The following is a 13,606-nucleotide window of genomic DNA, read 5'->3' on the forward strand; positions in this document are numbered from 1 at the left end:
GCATCTGCTCACTACTTGGTTTAAGTTGGTCCCCGAGACTCCGGAGTGCGCCTGCGCCTGCGCCTGCTGGGGGGTGGAGCCTGGAGTGACGTGTAGAGGCGGGGCTGTAGCCGGCGTCTCTCCCGCGCTTTTCCAGAAAAAGTGCGCATTTTGACGTTTCTGAGCTTACCTACGTGGGTTGTCAATTGAGGACCCGATTTAAGGGCTTTAGGAGAACTGCCGACACCCGCCCTGGGACTCCAACCTACGTCAACAAAAATGTAGCCGGAGCGGGGCCGTAAAGAGCTTGCACCCCGACAAAGAGGGTGCGTACTCTACTTTCTTACAACAAGTATAACAAAACTTGTATGATAATGTTTGCATTTATATCTCGTTTCATGAACTATATTTTAAACCTTTAAAAGGCGTGGGCTTACCTGGTGTTGCAGTGGTTGGGAGTCCGCCTGCTGACGCAGGGGACACGGGTTCGTGCCCCGGTCTGGGAGGATCCCACATGCTGCGGAGTGGCTAGGCCCGTGAGCCATGGCTGCTGAGCCTGCGCGTCCGGAGCCTGTGCTCCGCAACGGGAGAGGCCACAACGGTGAGAGGCCCGCGTACCGCAAAAAAAAAAAAAAAAAAAAAAAAAAAAGCAGTTATTTTGGCTCGCTACTCACGTGAGGTGAGGGTGCTGCATTTGCTTGCGGAGGTTTGTGGGCCACTGCTGTTCAGCCTCTCCCTGGGTCTAGCCTCAAAACTTTTAATATAAACTTCGGAAATCAGTCTTTACAAAGAGTTCCTGTCCTTCCCCCGCCTCCGGTTTTTCACTGACGCGTGTGCTGATTTTCATCTTCTCAAAGCCCCCACTGGGTATGTTGCGCTGTCCAGACACAGAACTAGCCCTTTAATAAAACATGCACTGGAATTCTAAGGCAGGCAGTTGAATCTGCCCTATCTTTTCAGCCAGGATAGTTAATATTCTGAAATAGAGAATAAAGAAAGCAGAGCAACCCTCTATTCCCTCAACACAACCTTTGCCTTCTTTTTTACTTGAATTCAGTAAATTTTTGATTAACCAAGCTCAACTAATGGAAATCGTCATTGAAATGGAATTTTTTTTTTGTAATTCACATAAGACATAAAAATGAAAAGTTTTGGGATTTCCCTGCTGGTGCAGTGGTTAAGAATCAGCCTGCCAATGCAGGGGACACGGGTTCAACCCCTGGTCCGGGAAGATCCTGCATGCTGTGGAGCAACTAAGCCCGTGTGCCACAACTACTGAGCCTGCGTTCTAGAGCCTGCGTGCCATAACTACTGAGCCCGTGAGCCACAACTACTGAGCCCGTGTGTCACAACTACTGAAGCCCGCGTGGCTAGAGCCCATACTCTGCAACAAGAGAAGCCACTGCAATGAGAAGCCTGTGCACCACACTGAAGAGTAGCCCCTACTCACTGCAAGTAGAGAAAGCCTGTGTGCAGCAACGAGGATCCATTGCAGCCCAAAATAAATGAATAAAATAAATAAATTTATTTTAAAAAATAAAAAGTTTTTAAGGAAACCAAATGACTAACTTATGGAGCAAGAATGGGATGAGAAACACGAGTCATTTGGGGTCTATTTATAATCTAACACTTTAGCAGACATTATTAATCTATTGTGACACAAACCTTAGCTTACTTCTTAACTCTGCTCCAGGCAACCACCACTAATTGATTGGGTTTGGCTAGAATTGCTGTCTTGGTTCTGGCGTATTCCCTGGGGATAATCACACTGAGCCCAAATATTTTATACTTTCAATATTAATATACATCTATTTTTAAAACATCTTATTCAATGCTTTGAAGAGTAAAAGTGATTCAAGTACTGTTCAATATTCTGCTCTACTCTACCATACCATGCTTAGTAATGACAAACAAAAAATGCACAATATTCTTCATTCACTCATTTACTGTTTATCTGTATGTCAGAATTTTTTCTCGATCTTGGGGAAACTCAATCCCAACCCTTAAGCCTTGTGGTGGAAGAATATGAGTAAAAAGTTAGAGAATAGTATAAGAGGTATGCAAAGGATTTATCACATCATTATTTCTTCCTTCCATACTCTGTCTCCTACCCCTCTCCCCTCCACATACGGGGCTTGTCCTCACAAGCTGCAGAGATCTTGACTGTCCAGAAATTAAAGCTCAAACTTCTTAAAGTTCAGACTTCTTAGGCTGGCATTTAAAATCTTCAGTAATGTATCATTACTTCCAAGTGGCATATACACTTGCCTAATTGAACTACTTTGTTTTTACCTTGTACAACTCCCTTGATTTTCTGTCTCACTGCGTTTTCTCTTCATCTCTAATGCTCACTTTCCCTTCCCCTTTTCTTTTTTTTCTTTACAGTCACTGTATATGTAAATCCTACCTGCCATTCTTAAAATGCCATGCATTCCATAAAGCTTTTGTTTAATATCCTTATATTAGTTTCCTAGGGCTGCTTAACAAATTACTGCAAACTTGGTTGCTTAAAACAATCAAAATTCATTCTTTTACAAAAGGTTCTGGACCATGCTGCAAACAGAGTGTCTGAGGGAGAATGTTTCTTGCCTCTTCCGGTTTCTGCCAGCATTTGGTGACTGCTGGTGTTTCTTACCTTGTGGTTGCATCACTCCAGTCTCTGCCTCTGTAGTCACGTAGACTTCTCCACTTCTGTGTGTGTCACCCTCTGTCTGTGTCTTATAAAAATACATGCGATTACATTTAGGGCCCACCCAGATTCTTAACCATATCTGCAGGTTTTTTTTTCCATAGAGGGTAAATTCATAGGTTCCTTTATATTATGAAAGGGTTGGACTTGACTTGGTGTTTCTAAACTTTTGGTTAATGTAAGTCCCCATCTCAGCCCCATAATCTCCATTCTGCTCTGGTTGAGAATCACTCTCTTCTGTGTATGCCTAGGAACCAAGAATATTTGGTTAACATTTGTTTTATGAAAATAATATTTTTTTCATATTGATGACTTTGATAGCACCATTTCCCTTTGGAACTACTGGACAGGTGATCAGTCAGACCAGGTTTAGTCAGAGGACAGAACCCGTATTAGTTATTCAAAAAGAATTTAATATTAGGAATTAAGAATTTGGCATAAAGCTAAATAGAAAACTGAAAAGGGGAAAGGAGAATAGTAAGACACCACAACTACCAGGAGGACAAGATAAGGATTGGTTTGGCAGGTGTTGCACAAACTGCAAACTACATTCACATGTTATTATGGAAGGGTTTTGCTGCTGGGCTGAAGAAGTGTTGGGACAATGCTAACAAGAATGGCTTACCAAAGAAGCCTGGAGGAAGCAAATGAGATGCGGACTGAAGGAACAAGTTGATTCTTTCTCCTTCTAGGATTCCTTTTCAGCAGAATCCAACATGGAGGCAGCTGGCAAAACAGAAATGTGGTTTACAAGGTCTCAGCCCTGGCGTCAAAAAGTATAACGTAGAAGTCTGGGTTTGGACTTCTAAAAGACAATAGCTTAATAACTGACACAATCTCTGAAATGCTTTTGAGATTTAAGATTCTGTTAGCCTCTTAGACTTCCACAGGCTAATACTCAATTAAGAATCTTTATGGTTTGCTTTTTTTTTAATGTACTTTGATACAGAGAGTAAATGTTTCAGATTTTTGATCTTCTATTTCATTGCCTTACTTGAATTAATGAATGTCCTTGCTTTAGTCCTGTTCTTGTTTTGTTGTTGTTGTGTTTTTTTGTTTACAAGAGTTAAAAATAATCCCATTATCCTAATAGAGATTTTTATTAAATAAGGGCTTTTGGTTTACCTAAAATAGTGTAATTGTCTTGGTTCCAAATTAGAACACTTGGTATATTATTCCAGGTTACTCTTTCAAATGATGGAATTTTAAATGTTTCCACACATTAAATTTTACATAGTTTTATTACTTTTTCTTTGAATAATGAATCTGAGCTTTAAAAGTATTCTTCAGACTTGGGGTATTTAACTGGCCCTCTGTTAGAACAGTTTTTAGTCTAAGCTACTGCCGAACTTCCAAACTTGGTTAAACATTCTTACCATTCCTCTTTTAACGTGGCTTAATATGCTAGTCTTTAACATGAAAACATTATTTGCTCACAAGGAGTTCTCATGAAAGCAGACTTTATATAAATTGTGATACTCAGCTTTCAGTAGGAAATGGTCAAATAAATATAGAAGATTAAAAATGAGGTGTTCAAAAGTGGAATGGTTGTTTAATTAGCTGAAGAGTACCTAAAAATGTCTGTTGACGTAAACTGACATACATGAAAATGTATTTAGTCATTTGTATTTATCAGTTGAAACTTTATTATAAATAATAATCTATGAAAAAACTTTAAAAAATATTGTCTTTAAGCTATTATATATCTAAAACTTTTATCTTCTATTTAAAATTTGATTGTCCCAAAATACACATTCTCTAAGATCCCAGTTGTGAAAATGAGTTCTAGTTAAGCTAATGAAAAGCAGTAACTGTGCCAGACCCCCAAATACTGCAAATTCTCTCCCATAGGTAAATTTATAAACACCTCAACATGCTTTCTCAAAGTTCAGCCTGAACAGGGCAGTTCATATACTGGGTTCTTTCATCATAGTTTTGGGAAGACCACTGGTCTTGAGACATGTTCAAATGGTTCTACTTTTATTACTGCAGGTGTCCCTTTTCAAACACGTCTCCCAAGTATAAGATTGTTTAGTTATCTTGGAATTTGTAACTTTGTTAAACTGCCATCTATAGTCAGAGGACATCTGGAAGCTTTGGAATTAGCTTTTTAAAAAGTGACTATGGTAATCCTAGTCACAAATTCTCTGATACTCCAAACGCATTTATTAACCTACTAGGGATTTCTCGCCAAAGAAGTCAGAAGTTGGCTGTAACTGATCTGTGGTTGCCGCGTGAATATTAGTTCATGTTGAATTGATTTGTTTTTCTGAACACATCTTAACATATGTTAAGCCTGTATGGAATAAAGCTCACACAGTGTAGTTTAGCCAAAAATAACCTGTTGGCTGGTAATTTTTAGAACTTTCACTATGTCTAAAAATATTAGAGGTGGTGTCTTCTAATACTTAATACATGGCCTCTTTACAGTCACTGAAGGAGTTGATTATTTAGTTTGTGAATGAACAGAACGCTTCTCTTGAGTTTTTCCTCATAGCTCCTGCTCTAGGAATTTTCCTACCTGTTTAAGTCAGGGTAGGTAGATAAAAAAATGAGGTGAAATGAAAACTATGCTATTTTTATTGTTTTAATTTTATTGGCTCTGATGAAATATTTCAGAATTTGAAGGAATTGAACTGAAGGTCCTAGCTCATGTAAGGATCTTTTCTGTTGTTGTTTTCACTATTTCTCTACATCACTGAAAGTAGATCTCAATGATCTCAACATTAGTTTCTTAAATGTCAAGATAGATTATAATTTATGCAGGTTTAAGATATTTTAAGACTAAAGTTTTAAAGAAAACTTTATTTTTAAAACTATTCTGAATGTAGCATTTCATGTTAAAATTTTCAGTAATTTCCTTTTCAATATTAATTTTTAATTTTGAAATTATTTAGAAGTAATTATTAGCAGAATCTGCTAATTATCGCCAGTGTCTTTTCCTTTTAGCAATAGAAGCTGCTGACTTCCAGCTGGGTACATGGCCCCTGAGCTAGAGATTATATTTCTGAGCCTAGTTAGAGTTAGGTGTGATTACATGTGTAATTTTTTTCCTATGGCATGTGAGTAGAAATTATAAACGTAATTTCTGAGTATTGCGTTTAAAATATTGGGTATGTAGATCCGTCTATTGCATTCAATTCTCCTGAAGGCTGTACTTCGACCATCACAGTAGTGAGCCAGCTTCAACTATGTAGGTGAGGGCAATACTCTAAGGGGATGTCCGAAAAATAAAATGGAAGGGCCCTGGTCCTAGGTGACCCCATGGAGCAAGCTGTCTTCTCATGAGGTAAAAGTTTATTCTTCCATAAGGTAGAAGTTTATTGCTCTCTTAACATGAGAGAGCAATAAACCTTGACCTTATTTGAGCTGCTGTATTTTGGGGTCTTTTGTTATAGAAGATTAATCTATACCGTCACTAATACAGATAGGATTTTAAGTGAAAAATTTTCTGATGACTTGGAGTTTCAAAGGAGGCTCTAGGGGCCAAGGCTCTGGGGGCCAAGGCTCATAAATGCTAAGTATCTACATTCTAAATTTAAGCACTAGTCCATCTATGCATAGTTGGAAAAGGGGGTTTTCAAAACTCATTTCTACTGTCATTAACATATCACCTTACTAGATATAAAAAGGCTGAAAGATGGAGGCCTGTATTGAGTATTTCTTGTGACAGAGATGTCAGTGTTTAATGATGTTTCCTCTCCCACCTTTCCCAGAGAGAGGAGAGTGGTGCTGGCCTCTACCTCAAGTAAAGTGATGGGGCCTTGAAGAGACCCATTTGGAGAACTTCACATTTGGCACTGAAAATTTAGAAGATATAGGGCCTGGCAACGGTCTCACTCCTAAGAGTCTTAAGTCAAAATGTTGGCTGGAGAGGTCTTCGTAAAACCAAAAGGAGAGGGTTATATTGAGGTCATCCTGTGCTTCCAGAGTTTGGTTGGGTGGCACTCAAAGGGGTTAAAGAATGTTGCCCATTTACAGCAAGTGACTGAGTGTAAAGCCTTTATGGATACCTGTATCATGCCAGGTGGGTCTCTTTGTCGTCACCACTTGCTGAACATGAGCTTCAGGATAATGTCATATTCTATAATGTCATATTCATGGGCTCTGCATTAGGTTTTATTGAAGACAGTGAAACTTATGAATCAGTCAGAGTTTAGTCAGGAAACATATCAATTATTTTAAAGGAAAATTTTTAAAAATTAATTTATTTATTTATTCGGTTTTGGCTGTGTTGGGTCTTTGTTTCTGTGCGAGGGCTTTCTCTAGTTGTGGCGAGCGGGGGCCTCTCACTGTTGCGGCCTCTCTTGTTGTGGAGCACAAACTCCAGATGCGCAGGCTCAGTAGTTGTGGCTCACGGGCCTAGTTGCTCTGCGGCATGTGGGATCTTCCCAGACCAGGGCTCGAGCCCGTGTCCCCTGCATTGGCAAGCAGACTCTCAACCACTGCGCCATCAGGGAAGCCCTAAAGGACAATTTTATGTAAAGAATCATTAACCAAGTATTAGAGAACAGATAACTCCTTTAAGTCGGGGGGTACAAAAGGGAAGAGGTTGGTATTTTAAAGTCTTAGAGGTTTAGAGGAGGAGTCTTGAGCTGGGACTCAGACCTCTGAGGTGGGGTCATTGCTGGTACTTTAGGAATATGGATGCTGGACTGAGAACTCTGGTGAGGGCCACTGGCCATCTGGTACTGGCATATCTGAGGGACACAATGAAGGTGGTTTTGGGAGTGAAGCTGCAACCCACTGCTGCTTTAGGATAAACTGTTTCTGCTGAGGGTAAAGTATCATTGCTGGCAGAAGCTGACAGAAATAGGAAGCATACAGGGAGAGGCCAGTTCTTTTCTCCTCTTCCTTTCCTCTAGCTTTCTTCGAATGGCCCTATAGACAGAACGCAATAGGGAGCTAGGTGTTCCTTTTGGATAGGATCTTGGTTTGAATGATTCCAGACCAACATACTTACCATGAATTCCATATTTTTAAAAATTTTTTTATTTTTATTTTTTGTGGTATGTGGGCCTCTCACTGTTGTGGCCTCTCCTATTGCAGAGCACAGGCTCCGGACTCGCAGGCTCAGTGACCATGGCACATGGGCCTAGCCGCTCCGCGGCATGTGGGATCTTCCCGGACTGGGGCACGAATCCGTGTCCCCTGCATCGGCAGGCGGACTCTCAACCACTGCGCCACCAGGGAAGCCCCATATTTTGTTTAGGATTGACACATTTTGGTCAGCCATTGGAGAGGTGTGCAGTTACTTCCCAGATGAGGCCCTGTCTGTTCTGCTGTCATAATCTACTTTAGTTTTCTCAGGAACAAGTCATTCAATAGATGACTTTGTCCCCCAGCTGCAGGGAATACATGAGAAGTTTTCCAGGCTTTTTTGGTCAAGTCCCTCTCTTTAGGCTTGGGGTAAAGTGAGGATATCACCCACACCCTCTCTGGAGTGGGTCAGAATTACAGCTTTCTTAATGGAAATCCTCTTTGCAAATATTTTCATAATCCTTATCAACAAAATTCTTTATAGCCTTGATAAAGGTGACTTGTCTATCCATTTCTCAGCTACCTATTTTGAAATATTGTGGTATGAATGGCCCTGGTAATAGTGAAGGAGCAGATGTTGAAGATGCATGTGAAGAGTTTGAATAAGATTGTTTCATCAAATTCTTAAGTGGAACAAAGCAATATTTCTAGATTACTATGTAATCTTATGTAATTTAAGTATATATCTAAATTAATTAATTTAATATTATTAATAGGTGTATGGGGATTCCATTTACATAAAAGTTTATATATTCATTTTGGAAAATAAAACTTTTTAATTGGACTTGCCCTTGAAAAAATAGGAAATCACTTTATATTAAGGGTAGCCTTATATCTAGACATATACAATGGCACATAAATGTGTCATAAACCACAATTTAATTAGGCAAGGAGCCATAAATCAGTGTTTTCCTATCCTCTTGATATTTAACTATACCAAGTAATACAACATTGGGGTCTGTACCACCATTTTTCATACCTCTGATGAAGAACATGTAACACAAATATATGGTTAACATTTCAACAGTTCTTGCCCATTGAATTGCTTTCTAATGGTGGATTATGTATTTCTAGGGTTTATATATCTGGCATCTATTTTAATTTTGATGAGGTATTTTTTATTTTTGGATATTGTATTGCTGATGGTAGTTTATTAGCCTTTAAAATGTCCTTTACATAGCGACATTTCTAATTTACCTTGTACTTGAGACATTAGCTTACTCATCTGAATCTTTCATCATTTTTGACTTTGATTTAATCTTTAAGAATTTTAACATTAATAATAATTTAGAAATATGCTAAAGTGTTTATTATTACAGTTATCTTACTGACTTAAATACTGTAAATATGTGTGTGTATCTATATTTCTGGAACTCTCAGTTGAGTACTTTCTTTTTTTTTTAATTTAATTTTATTTATTTTTTTATACAGCAGGTTCTTACTAGTCATCAGTTTTATACACATCAGTGTATACATGTCAATCCCAATCGCCCAAGTCATCGCACACCCCCCACCCCCCAGCGGCTTTCCCCCCTTGGTGTCCATACGTTTGTTCTCTACATCTGTGTCTCACTTTCTGTCCTGCAAACCAGTTCATCTGTACCATTTTTCTAGGTTCCACATTTATGCGTTAATATATGATATTTGTTTTTCTCTTTCTGACTTACTTCACTCTGTATGACAGTCTCTAGATCCATCCATGTCTCAACAAATTACCCGATTGTGTTCCTTTTTATGGCTGACTAATATTCCATGGTATATATGTACCACATCTTAATCCATTCGTCTGTTGATGGGCATTTAGGTTGCTTCCATGACCTGACTATTGTAAATAGTGCTGCAGTGAACATTGGGGTACATGTGTCTTTTTGAAGTATATTTTTCTCTGGGTATATGCCCAGTAGTGGGATTTCTGGGTCATACGGTAGTACTATTTTTAGTTTTTTCAGGAATCTCCATACTGTTCTCCATAGTGGCTGTATCAATTTACATTCCCAACAACAGTGCAAGAGGGTTCCCTTTTCTCCACACCCTCTCCAGCATTTGTTGTTTGTAGATTTTCTGATGATGCCCATTCTAACTGGTATGAAGTGATACCTCATTGTAGTTTTGATTTGCATTTCTCTAATAATTAGTGATGTTGAGCAGCTTTTCATGTGCTTCTTGGCCATCTGTATGTCTTCTTTGGAGAAATGTCTATTTAGGTCTTTTGCCCATTTTTAGATTGGGTTGTTTGTTTTTTTAATATTGAGCTACTGAGCTGTTTATATATTTTGGAGATTAAACCTTTGTCCATTGATTCGTCTTACCCTACTCCTGGGTATACATCCAGAGAAAACCATAATTCGAAAAGATACATGTGCCCCAGTGTTCATTGCAGCACTATTTACAATAGCAAAGGCATGGAAGCAACCTAAATGTCTATCGACAGATGAATGAATAAAGAAGATGTGGTTCATATATAGAATGGAATATTACTCAGCCATAAAAAAGACCTAAATAACGCCATTTTAGCAACATGGATGGGCCTAAGCCCATACTGAGTAAGTAAGTCAGACAGAGAAAGACAGATATCATATGATATTACTTATAAGTGGAATCAAAAAAGGCTACAAATGAACTTACCTACAAAACAGAAATAGAGTTACAGATGTAGAAAATAAACTTATGATTACCACGGGGGGAGGGATAAATTGGAAGATTGGGATTGACATATATATACACTGTGTATAAAATAGATAACTAGTAAGGACCTACTGTATAGCACAGGGAACTCTACTCAATACTCTGTAATGGCCTGTATGGGAAAAGAATCTAAAAAAGAGTGGATATATGTATATGTATAACAGATTCACTTTGCTGTACACCTGAAACTAACATAACATTGTAAATCAAGTATACTTCAATTTAAAAAAAAATGAAAAAAATGTTTTTCCCATTAAAATAAATTGTTGGAAAATCCTTTTGATTTGTCAGAATTAGAGTAATGATTTGTTAATGTAGGTCTATTTTAGATTTGTCCTTAGTCCTAGGGTTTCTCTCTTCTTTTAGATTTTGGTTCTTACTGTTAAGGAAGACCCTTTTGGGAGTTGCAACTGAGTACCTGAGAAATTCTACAAGATCCTTCCATTCCCTTTGCCCTGAACTTTTTCTAGCTTTGTGCAGCTTCTCTTTTTTTCCACTCAGCTCTTGGCAGCTACCGTCTGCTAATTCTCATGGAGTCTTATCTTGAAATGCATGGTTCTGGCTGTGGCCAAAGTCCTGAAGGAAACTACTATGCATTTTTCTATGTTACCTCCTCACCACAACTCCCTCCTCTGTGAATCCTGCCCCATAAATTCCAGTTGCTGCAATACTCCAATCTCCAGTCTTTGCCTTGTCAGCTCCGTGAGAATGACAGTTTTTACTTGAGCTCCTCCTCACTGCACCAGGTGCAGAAAGAGCCCCAGAGGCTCACCTGATTTGTTCCCTTTTGTACTACAGGCTGTCCAGTTTATAAAAACAGTAAGTCATATATTTTGCCCAGTTTTATAATTGATAAGTCCAATACTAGTTACCATACAGTGGCCCAAAGCAGAACTCTATGCTCCTGCAAATCCTTTATATAATTATCTTATCTTTTTTTCACTCAAAATCTGAATGTTAAATGAGTACATAAAGTCTTATAAATCTTTTTTTTAAATTCCTCTGCTTTTACAAAAGCTAGAAGAGAAGGGAAAATGCTTCAGATCATTCTGTGAAATCAGTATTACTCTGATACCAAAACCAGATGAAGACATTACAAGAAAAGACAACTACAGATAAGAATCTCTGTGAATGTAGAGCCCAAAATTTCTCAACAAAATATTAACAAACAGAATCAAGCAAACTTAGGAAAAGGATTATACACTATGATCAAGTGGGGTTTATCCTAGGAATGCAAAGTTGATTCAATATGCAAAACCCAATCAATAAAATGGACCATAACAATAGACTAAAAACCCATGATCATCTCAAAACACAGAAGAAGCACTTGAAAAAAATCCACATCTTTTCATGATAAAAACACTTAATGTATTAGAAATACAGGGAACTTCTTCAAACTGATAAAGGGCATCTATGAAAAATTCAAGGTTAACGTCTCACTTAATGGTGAAAAACTGATAGCCTTACCCCTAAGATTAGGAACAACTCAAAGATGTGCACTCTAATCACTTCTATTCAACATTGTACTGAAGGATCAAGCTAGGGCAATTAGACAAGCAAAAAAAATATAAGGCATCCAGATTAGAAAGAAAGAAGTAAAAGTACCTGTATTCACAGATGACATGAGCTTGTGTATAGAATATCTTAAGGAATACACACACACAAAAGTGATCAGAACTAATAAATGAGTCCAACAAGATTGCAGTGTACATGATTAGTATGCAAAGCTTGATTCTGCATCTATTCACTAGCAATAAATAATCCAAAAATGAAGTTAAGACAATTCTGTTTATAGTAGTAACATCAAAAATGAAAAAAATATTTAGGAATAAATTTAACAAAAGTATAAGACTTGTACACTGAAAACTACAAAACATCATTGAAAAAATGAAAAAAAGACCTAAATAAATGGAAATATTGGATTGGAAGACTTAACATTGTTAAGACGAAAATCCTTTCCAAATTGATTTATAGATTCAATACAATCCCTTTCAAAATCCCAAATGCATTTTTTTTTTTTTGCTGGAATTGACAAGGTGATTTTAAAAATTCATGTGGAAAAGCAAAGGACACAGAATAGCCAGAAAACCTTGAAAAAGAAAAAAGTTGGAGCACAGTTTTGAATTTCAAAACTTACCTCAAAGCAACAGTAGTGAAAACAGTGTGGGACTGGCATAAAGACTGATATATAGATAATGATGTAGAGTTGAGAATTCAGAAATGTGCTGGGACAACTGGATATCTACATGCCAAAAAATGAAATTGGACCCCTACCTCACATCATATATAAAATTAATTTAAAATGCATCAAAAACCTAGATATACCCAGTTAGTGTTGGAGAATTTATTGTTGGTATGGGAAAAAATCCACAGAGTTCGTGTCAGAAGTGTCGGGAGAAAGAACTACACAGGTTTCCTTTTGGGATGATGAAATGTTTTGGAATTAGATATTGGTGATGTTTCACAACTTTGGAAATATCTAAAAGACACTGAATGTTACTCTTAAAAAATTACTCTGCTGTGTTAATGAAGAAGCCAACCTGAAAGAACCAATAGCCAAAGTTGGAATAATCTGAACAACACAATAAATAACAATAGTATGGATTATAACCCAAAGAATAAAATAAATATCTGTGAGTCCATACTGACATAAATAAATAATTAAGTAAATAAATAAATGGAGAAGGGACAAATTTTCCTTACAAAAGAAATTCAAATAATAAATGTAAAAGGAATAAGGGAAATAGAAAATCACAATTAACGTACCACAGTAATAATTGCTGCAGGCAAATCTGATGAATGCTAAAATTAGTGGGCAACACTTTAAGGAGAAACACGGTATTTGCATAGCCTGGAAGTATCTCCCCCCAAATATTTATTAATTATTATAATGATTTAACATATGTTCACAAATGCTTTGATACTCCTTCCTCTAGGAGGTTGAGCTTAATTCTCCCTCTTCTCGGTGGTCTGGATTTCAGTGACTCATTTCTAATGAATAGAGTATGGAGAGGGAAACAGTAATTTTATAGTAAGAAACCTGACTGACATTACCTTAGTCAAATGATTAAGATTACCATCACTAGTTTAGTCATGTGGATACCATATACCTTGTGGTATGATGTGATGGTAAGGGCACTTCACCTCTCTAGTATTCTCAAAAATTCCTAACCCTGGTATTATCATGAGAAAACATTAAGCAAGCCCAAATTG

Source organism: Phocoena phocoena, chromosome 3 (assembly GCF_963924675.1).
Source record: "Phocoena phocoena chromosome 3, mPhoPho1.1, whole genome shotgun sequence".
Classification (NCBI taxonomy): domain Eukaryota; kingdom Metazoa; phylum Chordata; class Mammalia; order Artiodactyla; family Phocoenidae; genus Phocoena; species Phocoena phocoena.